Source organism: Entelurus aequoreus, linkage group LG10 (genome assembly GCF_033978785.1).
Source record: "Entelurus aequoreus isolate RoL-2023_Sb linkage group LG10, RoL_Eaeq_v1.1, whole genome shotgun sequence".
NCBI classification, from domain to species: Eukaryota; Metazoa; Chordata; class Actinopteri; order Syngnathiformes; family Syngnathidae; genus Entelurus; species Entelurus aequoreus.
This window is the reverse complement of record NC_084740.1, coordinates 55,010,527-55,038,101: the sequence shown is the minus strand read 5'-3', so window position 1 is coordinate 55,038,101 and position 27,575 is coordinate 55,010,527.

The window sequence follows — 27,575 nt, the reverse complement described above, 5'->3', positions numbered from 1 at the left end:
CCTCACCTATGGTCATGAGCTTTGGGTTATGACCGAAAGGACAAGATCACGGGTACAAGCGGCCCAAATGAGTTTCCTCCGCCGGGTGGCGGGTCTCTCCCTTAGAGATAGGGTGAGAAGCTCTGTCATCCGGGAGGAGCTCAAAGTAAAGCCGCTGCTCCTCCACACGGAGAGGAGCCAGATGAGGTGGTTCGGGCATCTGGTCAGGATGCCACCCGAACGCCTCCCTAGGGAGGTGTTTCGGGCACGTCCGACCGGTAGGAGGCCACGGGGAAGACCCAGGACACGTTGGGAGGACTATGTCTCCCGGCTGGCCTGGGAACAAATGCAATGAATCCTTTAATTAGCATTAAAGCTACAGACATGTTGTGTTCTCAGCAGAGCTCATGAAAAGCCCTTTTAAATTCCAGCATCAAGGTCCAATTTTGGACAACATGGTTCTACAATGCACTGTTGTAGGAGCCTTTAATTGAACATTTTTAATTGTCCTGTCATGAGGTCAGGTCCTGTCTGGTCAGCGGTCACCACGGTCCACTTGTCCACATCACTGACTGCTCCCTAAGTGGCCTTTCAGGTCAAACGACCACCCGCAGGAATTCCAGCCGGGACATTCCATGGCCGCCATTCCCTCAGGTTCACATCACCGAGGGCGTGGTAGGGTAAAAGGTCGCACAGGTGCCATCCGGGAGGCCCCGCAGTCCCCCAACTCCTATAGCTATGAGTTAAAGATGCGGAATGTTAATCTGTCAACGCGTGGTCACGCTGCCTTTGAGTCACGCGGTCGCCGCGCTTCTCCCGGCGCCTGTGCAGCGTGAATAGCGCTAACATGTTGTGACACCGAGAGAGACGTCTCAAAGACGCATGTCAACGCGCGGCCATCTTTCTGGAATGTTGTTCATTCCCCATACAGATTCAAGTCTAGAGGCCCGAGGTGGATGCGGTACAGCTCTTAAAGGCATCAAACTGTGTAGAGCTGATGCGTGTTAGCAACCTTTATTGGACTTCCTGTCATCTGCATTGTCTGCGTGCTGAAGCCTGTTTTATCAGGAAACAAATGCAACAAAAATATTGTTTTTTATAATCACCTCATGATCGCAAAAAGACAAAATTTAGGGTTAAAAAAAACTAATTTTACAGAGTGACATAACACTGGTTATTATGATAAGACATTAAAAAGTGTGAAAAAATTCCAATTAGTCCCGATTCTTATTTGTAACGATTCTTAATCGATTCATAAAAATATATTTTATTTTTTAAAACATGTTATAATCACCTCACGATGGCAAAAAGACAACATTTTTAATGTAGTAACATTCGTAATAACATGTAATATATACATGACGTAAGTATATATGTCATGTAGTAACATTCATAATATGTAATATATACATGATGTGAGTATATATGTAATGCAGTAACATTCATAATAACATTTAATATATACATGATGTAAGTATATATGTAATGCAGTAACATTCATAATAACATGTAATATATACATGATGTAAGTATATATGTCATGTAGTAACATTCATAATAACATGTAATATATACATTATGTAAGTATATATGTCATGTAGTAACATTCATAATAACATGTAATATATACATGATGTAAGTATATATGTCATGTAGTAACATTCATAATAACATGTAATATATACATGATGTAAGTATATATGTCCTGTAGTAACATTCACAATAACATGTAATATATACATGATGTAACAATATATGTCATGTAGTAACATTCACAATAACATGTAATATATACATGATGTAAGCATATATGTCATGTAGTAACATTCATAATAACAGCACCACAGTTCGCTCACAATAAACAATAAACACTTAGGTATTTTTTACATGTGAATAATATAAATAAAGTCTATTATACAGCATCATTCACATGTGAATAATTTAAATACAGTCTATTATACAGCATTATTCACAAGTGAATAATTTAAATACAGTCTATTATACAGCATTATTCACAAGTGAATAATATAAATACAGTCTATTTTATAGCATTATTCACATGTGAATAATATAAATACAGTCTATTATACAGCATTATTCACATGTGAATAATATGAATATAGTCTATTATACAGCAATATTCACATGTGAATAATACAAATAAAGTATATTATACAGCATTATTCACATGTGAATAACATAAATACAATCTATTATACAGCATTATTCACACGTGAATAATATAAATACAGTCTATTATCCAGCATTATTCACATGTGAATAATATAAATACAGTCTATTATACAGCATTATTCACATGTGCATAATAAGAATACAGTCTATTATACACCATTATTCACACGTGAATAATATAAATACAGTCTATTATACAGCATTATTCACATGTGCATAATAAGAATACAGTCTATTATACAGCATTATTCACATGTGAATAATATTATATAAATTGCATTGAAACAATTTGGATCCCGCTTCTGACGCCGCTGTTAGTTCCAATGCACTCGCAAGCCTTCATTAAAAGTGATTCATTTTGTGAGCAGAAGTCACGACAACCGCATACTTATTCTAAGAGTTGAAAAACTTGCCTCGATCCCAAAATGTAAATATTAATGTGATGAATCGTGTCCTCTTAATCGTCCTCCAGAGCACATTCATCAACGCGGGTGTCAAGCGGGTTCAAAGTTGCATTATATTCAAATTGGTCACACATCATTTGTCAGTGAGCGCATCATTTGCAAACAATAAACCAGCGACGGGGTTGGGAGGGTGGAGGTGGACCGGGGAGACCACTGGGTGACCCCTCCTGCATGTGGCTCCTCATCTGGGGCCAATATCTTGCAGCCATCGCGATCCTCCGTGGGGGGAAGCCGGCCTCTTTTGAGCGCTTCCAAAAAGGACATTTGAGGAGTCGCGGCAACGCAGATTGACAGCTTTTGGTGGAGCGTGTGTGTTGTTTCTACAGCATCTGTCTTCCCGCTCGCAGGCCTTGGAAATCAGGCGCACATTGCGTGAGACCCCGGGGCCCCGCCGTCGTCTGCCATAGCACTCGTCAGCGGGCCGTTCATTAGGGGATAAACACAAAAAGCACAAACAATAAACACAGAAGCCGCAAGCAGCCGTGCCCTGCAGGAGCGAGCCAGGAGAAGTCGCTCATCTGTTGGAGATTTAACGGGGAAGTTCAGCGTGGTGCAGATAGCGCCGCCCGGATGGCACTCATTGCACATCTGGCTGCACGTGTCTCGCTTCCAAATATTAACCTGTTTTGTCGCACTTTTGTATTGTTTATGGGGCTCCGCGACAGGTGGGGCTGAGCTGTAATGTTCATGAGTGAAACAGCGCTCCTTCTACAATCGCCCCGCAAAACCAAAGTTGTGGCGCAAATGTTTTTCCAACATGGCCCTCGTCTGTCCCTACACACTAAGTGCATTTTGCACTTCCTCCAGAAAAAAAAAGCGCTTTATGACCAATGCACAAACACATTCCGACACCTCCAAACTCTCACTTCCTGTGTTTAGTGACACATGAGATGGGGTTTGGAAGGTATATGTGCAGAGATGGGGTTTGGGAGGTGTATGTGCACAGTGTGATCGCTCCAACTGTTAAGAATACATATTTAGGACAAAAAATAATACTTTTGTTTTAAAACTACGCTTCATCATACATACTGTGTAATGCATATGTTCCTTTTTGACTGTACTTAGATGTATAATAGACTGTATTTATATCATTCACATGTGAATAATGCTGTATAATAGACTGTATTTATATTATTCACATGTGAAAAATTGTGTATAATAGACTGTATTTATATTATTCACATGTGAAAAATTGTGTATAATAGACTGTATTTATATTATTCACATGTGAATAATGCTGTATAATAGACTGTATTTATATTATTCACATGTGAAAAATTGTGTATAATAGACTGTATTTATATTATTCACATGTGAAAAATTGTGTATAATAGACTGTATTTATATTATTCACATGTGAATAATGCTGTATAATAGACTGTATTTATATTATTCACATGTGAAAAATTATGTATAATAGACTGTATTTATATTATTCACATGTGAATTATGCTGTATAATAGACTGTATTTATATTATTCACTTGTGAATAATGCTGTATAATAGACTGTATTGATATTATTAACATGTGAATAACGCTGTATAATAGACGGTATTTACCGTATATTATTCACATGTGAATGATGCTGTATAATAGACTGTATATATATATATAAAAATATATATAAAAAAAAAATATATATATATATATATATATATATATATATATATATATATATATATATATATATATATATATATATATATATATATATATATATATATATATATATATATATATATATATATGTATATATATATATATATATATATATATATATATATATATAATATATATATATATGTATATATATATATATATATATATATATATATATATATAATATATATATATATATATATATATATATATATATATATATATCCAATCCAATCCACTTTATTTATATAGCACATTTAAACAACAAGACTGTGCAGCACTTTGGAAACAGTCATGTTAAAAACAATATTAAAAACAATATTAAAAACAATATTATGCTCCACCAATGACTGAATAAAAACAAAAAATAAATAAATATAAAAACAATATAAAAACAATACAAAAATAAATATGATAAAAAACGATTTTAAAAGGTAAAACCAATTAAAACAGTAAATATAAATCAAAATGTATAAAAAAATAAAATATATATTTAACTAAATATATGTGTATATATATATATATATATATATATATATATATATATATACATATATATATATATATATATATATATATATATATATATATATATATATATATATATATATATATATATATATATATATATATGTGTATATATATATATGTGTGTGTGTATGTATATACATAAACACACACATATATATATATATATATATAGTCTGTGCGTGTGTGTGTGTATATATATATATAGTCTGTGCGTGTGTATATATATATATATATAGTCTGTGCGTGTGTGTGTATATATATATACACATATATATATAGCCTATTATTTGTGCACTATTGACTGGCGATGCACCAAAAATTTGGCTGCCGAATGAAGACTTTGATCACCGCTGCCGAAACCTGACCTTGTGATGCCGTAAAGTAGATGCATGAGATTGTCTCCTCAGCATGTTTGCGATGTCGTCGTAACTTTAATACATCCCAGATATACCCGAGGAACAGCCATCTACAAAATATGCAAACATTTAAAGGGACAGCGGGGGTTTTTATTTGTTGATAGTTGTAAACATGGTCGTTTCCTGCAGGAAAAAAGGTGCTAACAAAAATATAGTCGCGACGCTGGTGGTTTACATTTTTTGAAGACATGGACTCACCCGGAACATGTTCTTCTCTATTTGAGTGGAAACATGTCCCGGCCACGCTCCCCTATAGTGGAAAAGAGAGCATCGCCTGGGGTCAGGACCTCCCAGGGGGGGAAGACGCGGCCGTCCTATCAGCAGGGCTGTCCCGACATGTAGAAGACACGTGACGCACAGCTTCCTGTTCCTGTTACCGTGCCGACGCCTGCGCTTTGTTTTTGTCTCCAACGTCACATCTCGCCACCTAGGCTAAGCTGAAAGTCAAACACGAGTGCCATTTTGAAATCGTGTCGGTCATGTGACTCACACAAAGACAGAAAAAAGAAAAAAAAAAAGGCTCATCAAATTGAAGCCAGAACAAGCCAAATGGTTTTTAAAGGCAGGGAAAGCAAACTGGCCTCAATTTAGAGAACAAAATCCAGCTTTAATGCTTTAATCTGTCATCTGTTTGCAATCTCCCAACACTTGTGAGCACCTAAACGCATCATTTGGTGCTTGGGATTACTGGTGTCAACTTAACCAGACTGCTGACACTGGAAATGACTTCAAGTGTCACAAGCGGCTTCCTAAATATTGGCAAATTACGCAAAGTAAAGATTTCCTTGTTTTCATAATAAAAAAAATTGTCAACATCTTCAATGTTTGCATCTCTGGTTTGTTTTCCTCGAGTCTTCAAAAAAACATACAAAAGCCACAACCAGTGAAGTTGTCACGCTGTGTAAATGGTAAATAAAACCAGAATACAATGATTTATAAATCCTTTTCAACTTATTTTCAACTGAATAGACTGAAAAGACAAGATATTTCATGTTCACACTAAGAAACGTTGTTATTTTTGGCAAATATTAGCTCATTTGGAATTTGATGCCAGCAACATGTTTCAAAAAAGCTGGCACTAGTGGCAAAAAAGACTGAGAAACATGAGGAATGCTCATCAAAGACTTATTTGGAACATCCCACAGGTGAACAGGCTAATTGGGAACAGGTGGGTGCCATGATTGGGTATAAAAGTAGATTCCATGAAATGCTCAGTCATTCACAAACAAGGACGGGGCGAGGGTCACCACTTTGTCAACAAATGCCTGAGCAAATTGTTTAAGAACAACATTTCTCAAGCAACTATTGCAAGGAATTAAAGGAATTCACCATCTACGCTCTGTAATATCATCGAAAGGTTCAGAGAATCTGGAGAAATCACTGCACGTAAGCCATGATATTACACACCTTGGATCCCTCAGGCGGTACTGTATCAAAAAGCGACATCAGTGTGTAAAGGATATCACCACACGGGCTCAGGAACACTTCAGAAAACCACTGTCAGAAACTACAGTTGGTCGCTACATCTGTAAGTGCAAGTTAAAACTCTACTATGCAAAGCCAAAGCCATTTATCAACAACACCCAGAAACGCTTCAACTGAGAAAGTTGAGGGATGCTCATCAAACACTTATTTGGAACATCCCACAGGTGAACAGGCTAATTGGGAACAGGTGGGTGCCATGATTGCGTATAAAAGCAGATTCCATGAAAGGCTCAGTCATTCACAAACAAGGACGGGGCGAGGGTCACCACTTTGTCAACAAATGCCTGAGCAAATTGTTTAAGAACAACATTTCTCAACCAGCTATTGCAAGGAATTTAGGGATTTCACCATCTACGCTCCGTAATATCATCAAAGGGTTCAGAGAATCTGGAGAAATCACTGCGCGTAAGCGTAATAAACATTGAAAGCCTGTGACCTTGGATCCTTCAGGCGGTACTGCATCAAAAAGCGACATCAGTGTGTAAAGGATATCACCCCATGGGCTCAGGAACACTTCAGAAAACCACCGTCAGCAACTACAGTCGGTCGCTACATCTGTAAGTGCAAGTTAAAACTCTACTATGCAAAGCCAAAGCCATTCATCAACAACACCCAGAAACGTTTTGCTGTGCCCGAGCTCATCTAAGATGGACTGATGCAAAGTGGAATAGCGTTCTGTGGTCTGACGAGTCCACATTTCAAGTCGTTTTTAGAAACTGTGGACGTCGTGTCCTCCGGACCAAAGAGGTAAAGAACCATCCGGACTGTTCTAGGGTGAAAGTGTAAAAGGCAGCATGTGTGATGGTATGGGGGTGTATTAGTGGCCAAGACATGGGTAACTTACACATCTGTGAAGGCACCATTAATGCTGAAAGGTACATACAGCTTTTGGAGCAACATATGTTGTTATCATGGACGCCCCTGCTGGAGGACGAGGAATAGCTAAACATGCTTCACTACACACCGTAGGAGGATACAATAGCTCACCTGTGTCACAATGTAAACAAACGCCATGGGTGGATCTACACCTGACATCCACTGTAATGATACCAAGTACAGGAGGGTATCTAGTCGGTACTACTATGATTACATCAATATTTGAATATGACCAATGTATGATCCTGTAACTACTTGGTATCGGATCCATACCTAAATGTGTGGTATCATCCAAAACTAATGTAAAGTATCAAAGAAGAGAAGAATAAGTGATTCTTACATGTTAACAGAAGTGTAGATAGAACATGTTAAAACAGAAAATAAGTAGATATTAACAGTAAATGAACAAGTAGATTAATTATCAATTTTTACAGTTTCTCCTTTATAATGTAGACAAAATAATAGAATGGAAAATGACACAATATGTTCGTCAGCAGACTAATTAGGAGTCTTTGTTTGTTTACTTACTACTCAAAGACAAGTTGTCTAGTATGTTCACTATTTTATTTAAGGACTAAATTACAATAATAAACATATGTTTCATGTACACTAAGATTTGTTCTTCAAATAAAGCTAATAATGCCATTTTTTGTGGTCTCCTTTATTTAGAAAATTATCGAAAAGTATCGAAACACATTTAGGTTCCGGCACCAAAATATTGGTATCGAGACAACCCTAGTACTAACTAACCCAACCTAACAGCTTTGTCTGCTAATTAATAATAAACATATATTTAATGTACCCGAAGATTTTTTGTTAAAATAAAGCCAATAATGAAATTTTTGGGGTCCCCTTTATGTACTGCATAAAAGTATCGCAAAGAATCGAAGCACATTTAGGTTCCGGCACCAAAATATTGGTATCGAGACAACCCTAGTACTAACTAACCCAACCTAACAGTTTTGTCTGCAAATTAATAACATATATTTAGTGTACCCGAATATTTTGTGTTAAAATAAAGCCAATAATGCAATTTTTGGGGTCAACCTTTATTTACTTGTATAAAAGTATCGAAAAGTATCAAAATACATTTAGGTTCTGGTACCAAAATATTGGTATCGATTTACACACTCAAAGTTCGTACATCCACACGCACATTCATTATACAAACATACTGTATACACATACTGTACATATACATTCACTGTAAAAACATACATATACACATACTGTACATATACACTCACTGTACAAACACACACATACACATACTACACATACATTCACTGTACAAACACACACATACATATACTGTACATATACATTCACTGTACAAACACACGTATACACATACTGTACATATACATTCACTGTTCAAACACACATATACACATACTGTACATATACATTCGCTGTACACACATATACACATACTGTACATATACATTCACTGTACAAGCACACATACACATACTGTACATATACAAGTACATATGCACACATACACTCATGCACATAATCACGTTTCATCAAACATATATTAACGTTGTTGCCCTAGGGTAAACTGGGTATAACACATGGCACACTGAAAAAGCTTAACCTATTGTTACTATAACAATCTACAAGGTTAATGTAGGTTGCTTCTCTTTCTTCCCCTCCATTTTTCTGCATTCTTTCGTATCTCAAGTTATCATTACGTATATATATTGTTGCATTTGAACAATTGTATTGTTGATAATAAAGGTAAAGTACTGGTATTGTTTATTATCAATAGCACTATTTCTATTGGTATTCATATTGCTCCATTTTTAGTGTAATGCTCATTGTCATTTCTGTATTTTTTTTAAAATTTTCGCTAACTGCTTATTTGCTATTACTTTTACCATCATATTTGTACATGTCGTATTTGCTGATGTTGCTCTGTTGTTGTTGTTGTTGTTGTTGTTGTGTTTGCTGTTGTTGTTTTTGTCTCTCTGTCTAATCCCCCTCTTGTCCCCACAATTCCCCCCTCTGTCTTCCTTTTTCTCTCTTTCTATCCCCTCCTGCTCCGGCCCGGCTGCACCAAATGATAATATAAATACATTTAATAAAGTCAAAATACAAGTAAGGCAACAAGAGAAGTATCCTACACTTCTCTTTTGTAAAGTAAATCTGAACAGCCGATATGGGCATCTACATCTGCTATATAATTTGCCCGAGAAGCTGGGCAGGACATTATAAAAAAAAATAAAAAAAAAAATATATATATATATATATTGGTATCAAGACAACCCTAGTACTAACTAACCCAACCTAACAGTTTTGTCTGCCAATTAATAATAAACATATATCTAATGTACCCGAAGATTTTTTGTTAAAATAAAGCAAATAATGACATTTTTGGGGTCCCCTTTATGTACTGCATAAAAGTATCGCAAAGAATCAAAACACATTTAGGTTCCGGCACTAAAATATTGGTATCGAGACAACCCTAGTACTAACTAACCCAACCTAACAGTTTTTGTCTGCAAATTAATAATAAACATATATTTAATGTACCCGAATATTTTGTGTTAAAATAAAGCCAATAATGCAATTTTTGGGGTCAACCTTTATTTACTTGTATAAAAGTATCGAAAAGTATCAAAATACATTTAGGTTCTGGTACCAAAATATTGGTATCGAGACAACCCTAGTACTAACTAACCCAACCTAACAGTTTTGTCTGCAAATTAATAATAAACATATATTAAATGTACCTGAATATTTTGTGTTAAAATAAAGCCAATAATGCAATTTTTGGGGTCAACCTTTATTTACTTGTATAAAAGTATCAAAAAGTATCAAAATACATTTAGGTTCTGGTACCAAAATATTGGTATCAAGACAACCCTAGTACTAACTAACCCAACCTAACAGTTTTGTCTGCAAATTAATAATAAACATATATTTAATGTACCTGAATATTTTGTGTTAAAATACAGCCAATAATGCAATTTTTGGGGTCAACCTTTATTTACTTGTATAAAAGTATCGAAAAGTATCAAAATACATTTAGGTTCTGGTACCAAAATATTGGTATCGAGACAACCCTAGTACTAACTAACCCAACCTAACAGTTTCGTCTGCAAATTAATAATAAACATATATTTAATGTGCCCGAAGATTTTTTGTTAAAATAAAGCAAATAATGACATTTTTGGGGTCCCCTTTATGTACTGCATAAAAGTATCGCAAAGAATCAAAACACATTTAGGTTCCGGCACCAAAATATTGGTATCGAGACAACCCTAGTACTAACTAACCCAACCTAACAGTTTTGTCTGCAAATTAATAATAAACATATATTTAATGTGCCCGAAGATTTTTTGTTAAAATAAAGCAAATAATGACATTTTTGGGGTCCCCTTTATGTACTGCATAAAAGTATCGCAAAGAATCAAAACACATTTAGGTTCCGGCACCAAAATATTGGTATCGAGACAACCCTAGTACTAACTAACCCAACCTAACAGTTTTTGTCTGCAAATTAATAATAAACATATATTTAATGTACCCGAATATTTTGTGTTAAAATAAAGCCAATAATGCAATTTTTGGGGTCAACCTTTGTTTACTTGTATAAAAGTATCGAAAAGTATCAAAATACATTTAGGTTCTGGTACCAAAATATTGGTATCGAGACAACCCTAGTACTAACTAACCCAACCTAACAGTTTTGTCTGCAAATTAATAATAAACATATATTTAATGTACCTGAATATTTTGTGTTAAAATAAAGCCAATAATGCAATTTTTGGGGTCAACCTTTATTTACTTGTATAAAAGTATCGAAAAGTATCAAAATACATTTAGGTTCTGGTACCAAAATATTGGTATCAAGACAACCCTAGTACTAACTAACCCAACCTAACAGTTTTGTCTGCAAATTAATAATAAACATATATTTAATGTACCTGAATATTTTGTGTTAAAATAAAGCCAATAATGCAATTTTTCGGGTCAACCTTTATTTACTTGTATAAAAGTATCGAAAAGTATCAAAATACATTTAGGTTCTGGTACCAAAATATTGGTATCGAGACAACCCTAGTACTAACTAACCCAACCTAACAGTTTTGTCTGCAAATTAATAATAAACATATATTTAATGTACCCGAAGATTTTTTGTTAAAATAAAGCAAATAATGACATTTTTGGGGTCCCCTTTATGTACTGCATAAAAGTATCGCAAAGAATCGAAACACATTTAGGTTCCGGCACCAAAATATTGGTATCGAGACAACCCTAGTACTAACTAACCCAACCTAACAGTTTTGTCTGCAAATTAATAATAAACATATATTTAATGTACCCGAAGATTTTTTGTTAAAATAAAGCAAATAATGACATTTTTGGGGTCCCCTTTATGTACTGCATAAAAGTATCGCAAAGAATCAAAACACATTTAGGTTCCGGCACCAAAATATTGGTATCGAGACAACCCTAGTACTAACTAACCCAACCTAACAGTTTTTGTCTGCAAATTAATAATAAACATATATTTAATGTACCCGAATATTTTGTGTTAAAATAAAGCCAATAATGCAATTTTTGGGGTCAACCTTTATTTACTTGTATAAAAGTATCGAAAAGTATCAAAATACATTTAGGTTCTGGTACCAAAATATTGGTATCGAGACAACCCTAGTACTAACTAACCCAACCTAACAGTTTTGTCTGCAAATTAATAATAAACATATATTTAATGTACCTGAATATTTTGTGTTAAAATAAAGCCAATAATGCAATTTTTGGGGTCAACCTTTATTTACTTGTATAAAAGTATCGAAAAGTATCAAAATACATTTAGGTTCTGGTACCAAAATAGTGGTATCGAGACAACCCTAGTACTAACTAACCCAACCTAACAGTTTTGTCTGCAAATTAATAATAACATATATTTAGTGTACCCGAATATTTTGTGTTAAAATAAAGCCAATAATGCAATTTTTGGGGTCAACCTTTATTTACTTGTATAAAAGTATCGAAAAGTATCAAAATACATTTAGGTTCTGGTACCAAAATATTGGTATCGAGACAACCCTAGTACTAACTAACCCAACCTAACAGTTTTGTCTGCAAATTAATAATAAACATATATTTAATGTACCTGAATATTTTGTGTTAAAATAAAGCCAATAATGCAATTTTTGGGGTCAACCTTTATTTACTTGTATAAAAGTATCGAAAAGTATCAAAATACATTTAGGTTCTGGTACCAAAATATTGGTATCGAGACAACCCTAGTACTAACTAACCCAACCTAACAGTTTTGTCTGCAAATTAATAATAAACATATATTTAATGTACCCGAAGATTTTTTGTTAAAATAAAGCAAATAATGAAATTTTTGGGGTCCCCTTTATGTACTGCATAAAAGTATCGCAAAGAATCGAAACACATTTAGGTTCCGGCACCAAAATATTGGTATCGAGACAACCCTAGTACTAACTAACCAAACCTAACAGTTTTGTCTGCAAATTAATAATAAACATATATTTAATGTACCCGAAGATTTTTTGTTAAAATAAAACAAATAATGACATTTTTGGGGTCCCCTTTATGTACTGCATAAAAGTATCGCAAAGAATCAAAACACATTTAGGTTCCGGCACCAAAATATTGGTATCGAGACAACCCTAGTGCTAACTAACCCAACCTAACAGTTTTTGTCTGCAAATTAATAATAAACATATATTTAATGTACCCGAATATTTTGTGTTAAAATAAAGCCAATAATGCAATTTTTGGGGTCAACCTTTATTTACTTGTATAAAAGTATCGAAAAGTATCAAAATACATTTAGGTTCTGGTACCAAAATATTGGTATCGAGACAACCCTAGTACTAACTAACCCAACCTAACAGTTTTGTCTGCAAATTAATAATAAACATATATTTAATGTACCTGAATATTTTGTGTTAAAATAAAGCCAATAATGCAATTTTTGGGGTCAACCTTTATTTACTTGTATAAAAGTATCGAAAAGTATCAAAATACATTTAGGTTCTGGTACCAAAATAGTGGTATCGAGACAACCCTAGTACTAACTAACCCAACCTAACAGTTTTGTCTGCAAATTAATAATAACATATATTTAATGTACCCGAATATTTTGTGTTAAAATAAAGCCAATAATGCAATTTTTGGGGTCAACCTTTATTTACTTGTATAAAAGTATCGAAAAGTATCAAAATACATTTAGGTTCTGGTACCAAAATATTGGTATCGAGACAACCCTAGTACTAACTAACCCAACCTAACAGTTTTGTCTGCAAATTAATAATAAACATATATTTAATGTACCTGAATATTTTGTGTTAAAATAAAGCCAATAATGCAATTTTTGGGGTCAACCTTTATTTACTTGTATAAAAGTATCGAAAAGTATCAAAATACATTTAGGTTCTGGTACCAAAATATTGGTATCGAGACAACCCTAGTACTAACTAACCCAACCTAACAGTTTTGTCTGCAAATTAATAATAAACATATATTTAATGTACCCGAAGATTTTTTGTTAAAATAAAGCAAATAATGAAATTTTTGGGGTCCCCTTTATGTACTGCATAAAAGTATCGCAAAGAATCGAAACACATTTAGGTTCCGGCACCAAAATATTGGTATCGAGACAACCCTAGTACTAACTAACCAAACCTAACAGTTTTGTCTGCAAATTAATAATAAACATATATTTAATGTACCCGAAGATTTTTTGTTAAAATAAAACAAATAATGACATTTTTGGGGTCCCCTTTATGTACTGCATAAAAGTATCGCAAAGAATCAAAACACATTTAGGTTCCGGCACCAAAATATTGGTATCGAGACAACCCTAGTGCTAACTAACCCAACCTAACAGTTTTTGTCTGCAAATTAATAATAAACATATATTTAATGTACCCGAATATTTTGTGTTAAAATAAAGCCAATAATGCAATTTTTGGGGTCAACCTTTATTTACTTGTATAAAAGTATCGAAAAGTATCAAAATACATTTAGGTTCTGGTACCAAAATATTGGTATCGAGACAACCGTAGTACTAACTAACCCAACCTAACAGTTTTGTCTGCCAATTAACTTACCATTTGTATTTTCGTAAACATTGAGGACAATTTAGAGGCTTTTATGGATCTAGAATCAGTTAACAGTGCTTCTAAGAACCTGTTTGGGGGGAACTTTTGTAAACATCACAGTTTAGTGTCTTTAATGAAACATGTTGCCGTCCTAATAGTCCCTAATTAAGGCACGTTTGATTGATAAGGACAGTTTGGATTGTTCAACCAGTGAATGTACAAGCAGCACATATTTGTGTAAAGACTAAATGGAGTGGAGTGGCTGCTATGGTTTGGAAAGCCTGCCTTGCGTTGTCGTGGTTACGGTGATAATAACCTGGGCGAGGTTCTGGTGTTGATAAACCTCCTCACTGGGAAAGTCTCTATCTTTACTCCCTGCTGGGAAAGTGAGACCAGTCAGTTGGTCATTCGGTCTTCCACCCTGACCTCTGTCACCTTGGTAAAAATACTTTTTCCCCTGCAGCTTTGACCTTCACTTGAATCATTCGGGAGAGACAATAGCTGAGCTTTTCTTCCCACTTTCCCATCGCTTCTTCCACCAGCGTCCGTCAGGAAGCATCTTCCACCACGTCTTCTCCCGCCCATGCTGGAAAGTCTTAGCGCTGCAGACGTGTGGCGAGGTTATCGTTCACACACTCCCGGCCTCCCCGCCCAATATAGCTTGGTGAGGGGTGATGGGGGGGGGGGCCGCACGCTTTTTCACAAACCGCCGCAGAGTAACCTTTTTTCCTGATATGCAGGCGGTGAGAACGCGTAAGATGTGAGCGTTCTTGGGTTGTTTTGTACGTGCAGGCGTGACCTGGGAGGGAAAATATGACAACTGCAATAAAGATTTGCAATGTCTCAACACGCCTGACACGCAGCTAAGGTGACAGTGTACTCAAATACAGTGTACTCAAATACAATGTGCTGTAATACAGTGTACTCAAATACAGTGTACTCGAATACAGTGTGCTCTAATACAGTGTGCTCTAATACAGTGTGCTCTAATACAGTGTACTCAAATACAGTGTACTCAAATACAGTGTGCTCAAATACAGAGTACTCAAACACTGTGTGCTCAAATACAGAGTACTCAAACACTGTGTGCTCAAATACAGTGTGCTCAAATACAGTGCGCTCAAACACAGTGCACTCAAACACAGTGCACTCAAACACAGTGCACTCAAATACAATGCACTCAAATACAATGCACTCAAATACAGTGCACTCAAATACAGTGAACTCAAATACAATGCACTCAAATACAGTGTACTCTAATACAGTGTACTCCAATACAGTGTACTCAAATACAGTGTACTCAAATACAGTGTACTCAAATACAGTGTACTCAAATACAGTGTACTCAAATACAATGTACACAAATACAGTGTACTCAAATACAATGCACTCAAATACAGTGTACACAAATACAGTGTACTCAAATACAGTGTACTCAAATACAGTGTACTCAAATACAGTGTACACAAATACAGTGTACTCAAATACAGTGTACTCAAATACAGTGTATTCAAATACAATGTACTCAATACAGTGTTCTCAAATACAGTGTACTCAAATACAATGTACTCAAATACAGTGTACTCAAATACAGTGTACTCCAATACAGTGTATTCAAATACAGTGCATCTGCAAAGTGTTCACATCGCTTTACTTGGAGGTAATCCTCCTTTTTGAAGTGAATTATATTTATATAGCGCTTTTCTCTAGTGACTCAAAGCGCTTTACATAGTGAAAGCCAATATCTAAGTTCCATTTAAAGCAGTGTGGGCGGCACTGGGAGCAGGCGGGTCAAGTGTCTTGCCCAAGGACACAACGGCAGTGACTAGGATGGCGGAAGCGGGGATCGAACCTGGAACCCTCAAGTTGCTAGCACGGCCGAGCTATACCGCCACGTCACTTCACTTCACTCCTTTTTCATTGTCCCATTTAAAGCAGCAGTTCCATTGGCAGCAAAACAGGCCCAGAGCATAATACTACCACCACCATGCTTGACGGTAGGCATGGTGTTCCTGGGATTAAAGGCCTCACTTTTTTCTTTTTCCAAACAGCTCCATTGTTGTTACATCCGACATCACATAGACAAAGATAAGACCTCCTGGAGGAAAGTTCTGTTACTTGGTCACCAGGTAACTCCTGACAGAGGCCATAATGCTTTTTCAACTGCCACTTTTTTTTTTTTTTGCAATGTGTCCTCTCCCACCTGCGTGAAGTGCCATCATCTACTGCAACACATGCATGAAGTGCCATCATCTACTGCAACACATGCGTGAAGTGCCATGATCTACTGCAACACATGCGTGAAGTGCCATCATCTTCTGCAACACATGCGTGAAGTGCCACCATCTACTGCAACACATGCATGAAGTGCCATCATCTACTGCAACACACGCATAAAGTGCTAACATCTACTGCAACACATGCGTGAAGTGCCATCATCTACTGCAACACATGCGTGAAGTGCCATCATCTACTGCAACACCTGCGTGAAGTGCCATCATCTACTGCAACACCTGCATGAAGTGCCATCATCTACTGCAACACCTGCGTGAAGTGCCATCATCTACTGCAACACATGCGTGAAGTGCCATCATCTACTGCAACACCTGCGTGAAGTGCCATCATCTACTGCAACACCTGCGTGAAGTGCCATCATCTACTGCAACACATGCATGAAGTGCCATCATCTACTGCAACACATGCATGAAGTGCCATCATCTACTGCAACACATGCGTGAAGTGCCATCATCTACTCCAACACATGCATGAAGTGCCATCATCTACTGCAACACCTGCGTGAAGTGCCATCATCTACTGCAACACCTGCGTGAAGTGCCATCATCTACTGCAACACATGCGTGAAGTGCCATCATCTACTGCAACACCTGCGTGAAGTGCCATCATCTACTGCAACACCTGCGTGAAGTGCCATCATCTACTGCAACACATGCATGAAGTGCCATCATCTACTGCAACACATGCATGAAGTCCCATCATCTACTGCAACACCTGCGTGAAGTGCCATCATCTACTGCAACACATGCATGAAGTGCCATCATCTATTCCAACACATGCATAAAGTGCCATCATCTACTGCAACACATGCATGAAGTGCCATCATCTACTCCAACACATGCATAAAGTGCCATCATCTACTCCAACACATGCATAAAGTGCCATCATCTACTCCAACACATGCATGAAGTGCCATCATCTACTGCAACACATGCGTGAAGTACCATCATCTACTCCAACACATGCATGAAGTGCCATCATCTACTCCAACACATGCATGAAGTGCCATCATCTACTGCAACACATGCATAAAGTGCCATCATCTACTGCAATACATGCATGAAGTGCCATCATCTATTCCAACACATGCATGAAGTGCCATCATCTACTCCAACACATGCATGAAGTGCCATCATCTACTGCAACACATGCATGAAGTGCCATCATCTACTGCAACACCTGCGTGAAGTGCCATCATCTACTGCAACACATGCAGGACTGATGGCGCTGGAAGAGTCGCCATGAAAAGCAGGTAATCATGCTCGCTGTTTTCTAAATAAGGAAAACATCATCTGTATTGTACAACACACACACACACACACACACACACACACACACACACACACACACACACACACACACACACACACACACACACACACACACAAGTGATGCCGTGTCTCCATGCAACCTTTGAGGGGACTTGGATTACAAGTGAGTGGGCTTTAATTGTCATCTTTTTCAAGAAGAAGCTAAAATTGGAGCGTTGCTCCCCTCCTCCCCTCCCGCCCCCCCTTCTTTCTTTACCCGCCCTGCCTCAGTTTGTTGTCGGGAATGAATGACCACCACCACCACCGCCCCCACCTTTACCCCCCCACCTCCGACTATAGAGCTCTTTCTTCTCCATCTTCCACTCCACCTTTCTACTTTCCTTTTCCGAGCAGCTTCCAGGGAGTGCAATTAAAATGGGGAACGTTAAGGGAGTTGGTCTATTGAATGGACGGACACACACACACACACACACACACACACACACACACACACACACACACACACACACACACACACACACACACACACACACACACACACACCCGAGCCCCCCAAAAGTGAGAAACTTACCTCAGCTTCTTCACCCAGAAAAAAATTTAGTGCTGATGAGTAGGGATGATGTTTGATAAGAAATGATCGAGTTCGAGCCCATTATCGAATCCTCTTATCGAACCGATTCCTTATCGATTCTCTTATCGAATCCAGATAGGTTGTTGTATATGGAAAAAAACACACAATATTTGGTTTAACAAAAAGCTCACTTTTATTTTATAAGAAAAAACAGACAAAATAAAAATATTGACTGTTGTTACCCAAATAATATTAAGTGGGATTTTTCAGAAAAACATATATACAGTAACACAAAAACAACCTGTCTCTGTGATCATAAATAATAATATAGTGTCAAATAAAATCAGTCCCTTGGGCACACAACTGAAAATAATACAGCTCTCCAAAAAGTGCACTTCTGCTGCTATTGGAACATACTGAGCTACGTCATTTCCTGTGATGTTCCACAGGGCATTTCTTGTGGGACGGGATTTGTTCCCAGAGATTCAAATAAAGAACCAACTCTTTTTTTACTATGGTGGCCTCGATAACGGGAACCGATTCTCAAAAAGGGATTCGGGTCCATGGAAACGGTTCTTTTCTTATCGAACAACCGGGAGAACCGGTTTCGAACAACATCCCTACTGATGAATAATTGTTACGAAGTTATTGTAACAATAAGCGTTGGATTGATTCATTTCAGGAAGTTGTCCTTCAAAAATGAAGATCTGACCTTTCAACTCCCTTTGAAGGCTTTTCCAATCGACAGACATGCTTCTTACTTTACTGAAAGACGGCTCTTTTTCATAAAAGCATGTCCAAAAAAATATAAAAAATGTAGTCTTCATGACAGAGAACATGCACATTTCATGAATGTTAGGCCCACGTTTGTTTAAATGCTGCAGAACTTCAGAGCCGAGTGGAATCTGTGTGAAATTGGATTGATTAATCAATTAGGACATCAAGTTTATTACTAATAAATGCATTAAGAATGATTTATTCTTGTAAGTTTTTATTCGGGAATGAATAGAAAAATCAATACTACAAAGCAAACATATATTGTACTTTAATATGTATTCAATAATAATCATCATGAGAATAATAATAAAGACATGTGAAATAAAAATCTGAAAAATGTATATAAAAATAATATAATAACCTGATTAATAGTAAAAAATTATATAAAATCAAAAAATAAGGAAAAATAATGTTAAATAAATGGCATTAAAATAAAACCCCTTTAAAATAAATTATAAAAATGATCTGAATAGTGTAATATTATGATAATGACAATAATACCGTGGCAAAAATAACACAAATGATATAATTCTTATTATGATTACTTGTACTATTAATGTTACTGTTATTGTTATTATTCATTATTATTATTCAAATCATAATGAAACTAGAGTAATTTAAAATAGAAAAAAAAATCAAATATGCGGAAATTAGGTCAAATAATGTATAAATAAAATGTAACAAAATGATCAGAGCAATGTATTTTGGTACATTATGTAATAATAATATATTATTGGTAATAATACAAATGAGTTTAATAAAAAAATATAAAAATATTAACACAAATGATAATTGACATTATTAAAATGATACAGAACACCGTCCTGTATTTGAAATACATTATATAATAATAACACCAATAATAATGATAATATAACAATATGTATTTAAATTACAATACAGTGTTCCTTATAATAATACAAATATATTAATAATGTTCTGCCCGTGCTTGCATTTTTTTTTTTTTTTGTGACTTTAGTGAAATAGTGTGAAAGCATGGAATTCTCTAAAGAAAGACTTAAAAAATTGCAAGAATATCTTTGAATTTAAAAAGAGTTACAAAAAGAGACAACTGGAATTATATCAAACTGATTTTTGATTTTGATTGGACGTGTCATTGTGAAAATGCTTAAACGAAAATTAAAAAAGTATGTTGGAGTTCGGGTGTTGGTGGAGGGAACAGTGATAAAGTCATCTAAAATAATTTGTGTTAAAAAGGGGGGCAGATAAATATAAGAATATTATTCTTCCATCTGCTCCTTTCTGATCATGGAAATGTATAAGGAAACAAAAAACAATGAAAGTGTGAACTGGACGTGGCTTGTATATGTGCATTTTTAATGAAAGGAATAAAAAGAAATGATGATGATGATGATGAAATAAAGTATATAGTTTATTTTTGTTCCTCAAGAAGTCCAAGCTCTTTAAATAGTGAACCCCATGATCTACATCTAAACTACATTCACACCAGTGTGGGCGGCACTCATTGTGGAGCAAGGGGCAAGTGTCTTGCCCAAGTACACGACGGCAGTGGCTCGGATGGCGTAAGCTGGAATCGAACCAGGAACCGTCAAGTTGCTGGGACGACCGCTCTCCCTTTTAATTTGAATTCCTTTTTTTTTTTTTTTATTCCATATCCGTGACTGTGTCCAGTCCAGAAGGTCAGCTCCAGCTAAAGTCGTGGCCCTTATGAGGACAAACGGTGTAGACGATGAATTATAATAGACCAAATCATTGAAATAAAGATATTGCAGCTGAAACCCACAACAATGACATGTAACACAATGTTGACCCCCGACAATTTAGTGGGATGCAACATCAAACTGCAAGCTCACATGGTCTGAGGACAAGAACTGAACAAAGGCCTCATCTCCTATTTCATGTTTACTGGTGTTAAAAAAAAGAGCATCCGGAGACAACAAGCAGCTGGCAGCAGAAGAAATAAACAAGCAGATGTGCTGGAGACAACAATAGTTGTTTTGTTGATGGACAAGCAGACGCTCACATTTGAAGAGAACGCCTTCAAAGTGGCCATCCTTCATTTGCCCGCGCCAAAAAACATCTGACGGCCATTCAGCCCACAACAAAACATGCCACAGGACGACCTTGTTCAAGGTCGCGCTGCTTGGACGGAACACACGTCGCCATGGCGACAGCATCTGCCGACGCTCCTTTGCTCCAGCAGCTTTAATGAGGAACATCGGTCCTGAAGAAATAAGAGCAAAAAATGTGTGCCTGATGAAAAAAAGACTTCCAAGAACGTGTCGGAGATTTTATTTATTTATTTATTTTTAATCAAATGTAATAACAAATGCTTCCTTTCACTGTCTCTGCGTTCCATGGAACATCTGGAGCTTGTTCCAGAGTACAAAGAAAGTTCATCACTTTTAAAAATATGGTATGTAAAAAATATAATAGTAAAAAGGGGACAAGCGGTAGAAAATGGATGAACGGATGGATTATTGCACCATGCAGAACTATTAGTGGACATCTGACCTTTGACCTCTGGCTTCAAACACCATCTCAATTGCATATCATCGATTTAAAAACGGTAAATACATGGTTTTGTGTATTATAATGAAAAAAAACCAACAACCGTATTTTCCGGGCTATAGAGCGCACCGGTATTTAAGCCACACCTTCAACATTTTAGGAGAAAAACATATTTTTGACTTAAATTAGTCACACCGGACCATAAGCCTCAGGTAGGTACAAGAGATTCTGTAAATGTTTATTTGCATACCTTAATTGTTTCCAAACTGTGTCTGTCACCCGGCAGTAAAACGGCTAATCAAACAAAACAGAAGTCATCGTCATGCACCCGTTAGCTGCGAACGCTAGCTCTCCAATCAGCTAAGCATCTATATTTAGTCAACCGTATTTTCCGGACTATAGAGCGCACTGGTATATAAGCCACACCCAATTTTAGAATATATATGTTTTTCTCATATATTAGCCACACCGGACTATAAGCTGCAAATATATACGTAGTGAAATGAATTCAAACACATAAATATTTGTGAATGTTTATTTACATACCTTAATTGTTTCCAAACAGTGTCTGTCACCCGGCAGTAAAACGGCTGATAAAACAAAACAGAAGTCATTGTCATGGACCCGTTAGCTGCGGATGCTAGCTCTCCAATCAGCTAAGCATCTATATTTAGTCGACCGTATTTTCCGGACTATAGAGCGCACTGGTATATAAGCCACACCCAATTTTAGAAGATTTTTTTTTCTCATATATTAGCCGTACCGGACTATAAGCTGCAAATATATACGTAGTGAAATGAGTTCACCCGGCAGTAAAACAGCTGATCAAACAAAACAGAAGTCATCTTCATGGACCCATTAGCTGTGGAAGCTAGCTCTCCAATCAGCCAAGCATCTATATTTAGTCGACCGTATTTTCCGGACTATAGAGCGCACTGGTATATAAGCCACACCCAATTTTAGAAGATTTTTTTTTCTCATATATTAGCCGTACTGGACTATAAGCTGCAAATATATTTGTAGTGAAATGAGTTCAAACACATAAATATTTGTAAATGTTTATTTACATACCTTAATTGTTTCCAAACTGTGTGTGTAACATGGTAGTAAAACGGCTAATCAAACAAAACAGAAGTCATCGTCATGCACCCGTTAGCTGCGAACGCTAGCTCTCCAATCAGCTAAGCATCTATATTTAGTCTACCGTATTTTCCGGACTATAGAGCACACTGGTATATAAGCCACAACCAAATTCAGAAGAAACATTTTTTTCTCATATATTAGCCACACCGGACTATAAGCTGCAAATATATACGTAGTGAAATGAGTTCAAACACATAAATATTTGTAAATGTTTATTTACATACCTTAATTGTTTTCAAACAGTGTCTGTCACCCGGCAGTAAAATGGCTGATCAAACAAAACAGAAGTCATCATCATGGACCCGTTAGCTGCGAACGCTAGCTCTCCAATCAGCTAAGCATCTATATTTAGTCGACGGTATTTTTCGGACTATAGAGCACACTGGTATTTAAGCCGCACCCAATTTCAGAAGAACATTTTTTTTCTCATATATTAGCCGCACCGTGGCAAATATATAATATAAGCTGCAAATATATACGTGGTGAAATGAGTTCAAACACATAAATATTTGTAAATGTTTATTTACATACCTTAATTGTTTTCAAACAGTGTCTGTCACCCGGCAGTAAAATGGCTGATCTAAAAAAACAGAAGTCGTCGTCATGGACCCGTTAGCTGCGAACGCTAGCTCTCCAATCAGCTAAGCATCTATATTTAGTCGACCGTATTTTTCGGACTATAGAGCACACTGGTATATAAGCCGCACCCAATTTCAGAAGAAACTTTTTTTTCTCATATATTAGCCGCACCGCGGCAAATATATAATATAAGCTGCAAATATATACGTGGTGAAATGAGTTCAAACACATAAATATTTGTAAATGTTTATTTACATACCTTAATTGTTTCCAAACTGTGTGTGTAACATGGTAGTAAAACGGCTGATCAAACAAAACAGAAGTCATCGTCATGGACCCGTTAGCTGTGGAAGCTAGCTCTCCAATCAGCTAAGCATCTATATTTAGTCGACCGTATTTTCCGGACTAAAGAGCGCACTGGTATATAAGCCACACCCAATTTCAGAAGAAACATTTTTTTCTCATACTGAAAAATCCATCCATCCATCCATTTGCTACCACTTGTCCCTTTCGGGGTCGCGGGGGGTGCTGGAGCCTATCTCAGCTGCATTCGGGCGGAAGGCGGGGTACACCCTGGACAAGTCACCACCTCATCACAGGGCCAACACAGACAACATTCACACTCACATTCACACACTAGGGACCATTTAGTGTTGCCAATCAACCTATCCCCAGGTGCATGTCTCTGGAGGTGGGAGGGGCCTATCCCCAGGTGCATGTCTTTGGAGGTGGGAGGGGCCTATCTCCAGGTGCATGTCTTTGGAGGTGGGAGGGGCCTATCCCCAGGTGCATGTCTTTGGAGGTGGGAGGGGCCTATCCTCCAGGTGAATGTCTTTTGAGGTGGGAGGGGCCTATCCTCCAGGTGCATGTCTTTGGAGGTGGGAGGAAGGCGGAGTACCCGGAGGGAACCCACGCAGTCACGGGGAGAACATGCAAACTCCACACAGAAAGATCCCGAGCCCGGGATTGAACTCAGGACTACTCAGGACCTTCGTATTGTGAGGCACATGCACTAACCCCTGTTCCACCGTGCTGCCCTTATTTTATTTTAACGCATTTACTGAAATATTTTTTCTTTATGGATTATTTAAACTCATTTATTGAAATATATTTGTATTGATGGATTAATTTAATGTATTTACTAATATATATTTTTATTGATGGATTATTTTAAACTATTTACTGAAATATATTCTTATTTAGGTATTATTTTAATTTAATTACTGAAATATATTTTAATTGATGGATTATTCGAACTCATTTACTGAAATATTTTTTTTTTATGGATTTTTTAAACTCATTTACTGAAATATATTTGTATTGATGAATTAATTTAATTGATTTACTAATATATATTTTTATTGATGGATTATTTTAATCTATTTACTGAAATATATTCTTATTTAGGTATTCTTTTAATTTATTTACTGAAATATATTTTAATTGATGGATTATTCCAACTCATTTACTGAAATACATTTTTATTGATGGATTATTTCAACTCGTTTACTGAAATGTATTTTTATTGATGAATTCTTTCAATTATTTTACTGAAATATATTTTAATTTATGGATTATTTCAACACATTTACTGAAATATATTTTTATTGATGGATTAATTTAACTGATTTACTGAAATATTTTTTTCAATGGATTATTTCAACTCATTTACTTATATATTGTTATTGATGGATTAATTTATTGTATTTACTTATTTAATTTTAATTGATGGATTAATTAAATGTATTTACTAATATACATGTTTTTATTGATGGATTAATTTAATGTATTTACTGAAATATATTTTTATGTATTTAGTTTTCATTTATTTACTGAAATATAAATATAAAAGAAAAATATTGGTACCAAAGTTTTGACTCTAAAACAAACCACAGCTCCCCAATGCCGGCAGCACTCATACAGCCCTAGACCGTGACTCTGCCATTGACATTCTTGCTTAACACAACTATTTTGTGTCGCCAGCTATTAAGACAATGCATTCTGTCTAACCTATACTGTACACTGACTTCTCTAAATTATATACTTTCTACAGTATTCTCATTTGACGAGATGTACTGTCTTGGACATACCTTAGTGAGACTCAGTATGTACAGTATATGACGGGTATTACTTGACAAATGTAGCATTGTGTTGTCAGTTGTGTTGTCAAGACAGAAACCAGGATGTGGACCCTGGAGACTCCATTAAACAAGATGGCTAGTTAGGTAAGTACGAGCACTCCGCCTGCCCGCCTGCAGGTACGACTCAGTGGAGAGTAGTACTTAGTGTCCAGGGTTCATCTTCTCTTCGGGGTACACTTATGTACTTTGACATACCTGACGATGCCATACTAACATCCCCATCCCGCTTTTAGTGCAGTGATTCTCAAATTGTAGTACTGGTACACAGGCTCCATCTAGTGGTACACCAAAGGTTTGAATCATTATTTAAACACATAATGTTTTCAAACACAGTGTTACTGTTCAAACTGTGTGTAATGTTACGGTTTTCAACATATTAAGTATTTAAGTATAGTTATTAAATAAAAGCTCTACTCTTGGCGCTACTTGGAGAGCCAAGTGTTTTCTGAGGTTTTCTTGGTGAAAAAAACATTGGTTGTATTTAAATTCATACTGAAAATGAAGGTCTCTCTGGCAGTTTAGTCTGGGAAGACCAGGCTCATTTACGATCGATAGCATGTTTAATTTCAGGAACCAGGATGCGAACCGACCTCTTAACATCAAATGGTCTGGGACACAGGGCTGGCCCGTGGCATAGGCCGTATAGGCAAATGCTAAGGGCGCCGTCCAACAGGGGGCGCCACGCCAGTGCCACAAATGTTGGAGGAAAAAAAAAAAAAAAAAAAAGTTGGTACTATTATTTCTAAATACAAAAAATAATCCCACGTTAATTAAAATGCAAAGTAAAGCCTATTTAATAGAAATATTATTTGTTACAACATTACGCCCCCCCCCCCCCCCTCCCTTCCCGTATCATGACTCTTTTTGGACGTCACCACATCAAAAAATCAACACAAGATGTCAAAACGGCCAAAACTGTCAGGTGCCCAGGGAAGAAAAAAGAGAAAAGAAGAGGAGAAATGAGAAAAAGACAGAGGTAGCAGGTAGGTAACGTTAGTCTACATGAAATTATTTGTCTGTTACAGAATGTGATAGTAACCTGGCTTTTTAGCATTAAGCTAATGTTACATGATTCGGCAATTGCTAATCAATAAATAGCCAGTTCTGTTTTAACGTCGGGTTAATATTGTGGAGGGGGCTAAATTGTTATGAAAAATAATAATGTAACGTTAGGTAATTACAGTACTCCCACCTTACATTCCTCAGGGACATTTGTATTAGATCTTTTAAGCAGGTGTTTTCTGTTTACATTGTTATTGCCTTCTGGTTAGCTAATGTTTGCCCTGCAGGTAATAGTCACTTTTCCACCCCTTTATATATTAGGTATAGTTGTAAGCCTAATTGTTAAAGTGCACATCATTAATGTTAATTAAGCAATATCACATGAGAGGGAATGCCTGTTTTTTAAATTCGAGCACTGCTGTGATTCGGTTAAAGATAATCATAACATAACATTCTCATATAATATGTTAATTTGCTTTCTTTAAGTAAAAAAAAAGGTCAAAGACAAAGCTATTCGGTTTCTTGTAAGTATATACACTTCACTGCCGATGTGGGGGGGCGCCACCTAAAATCTTGCCTAGGGCGCCAGATTGGTTAGGGCC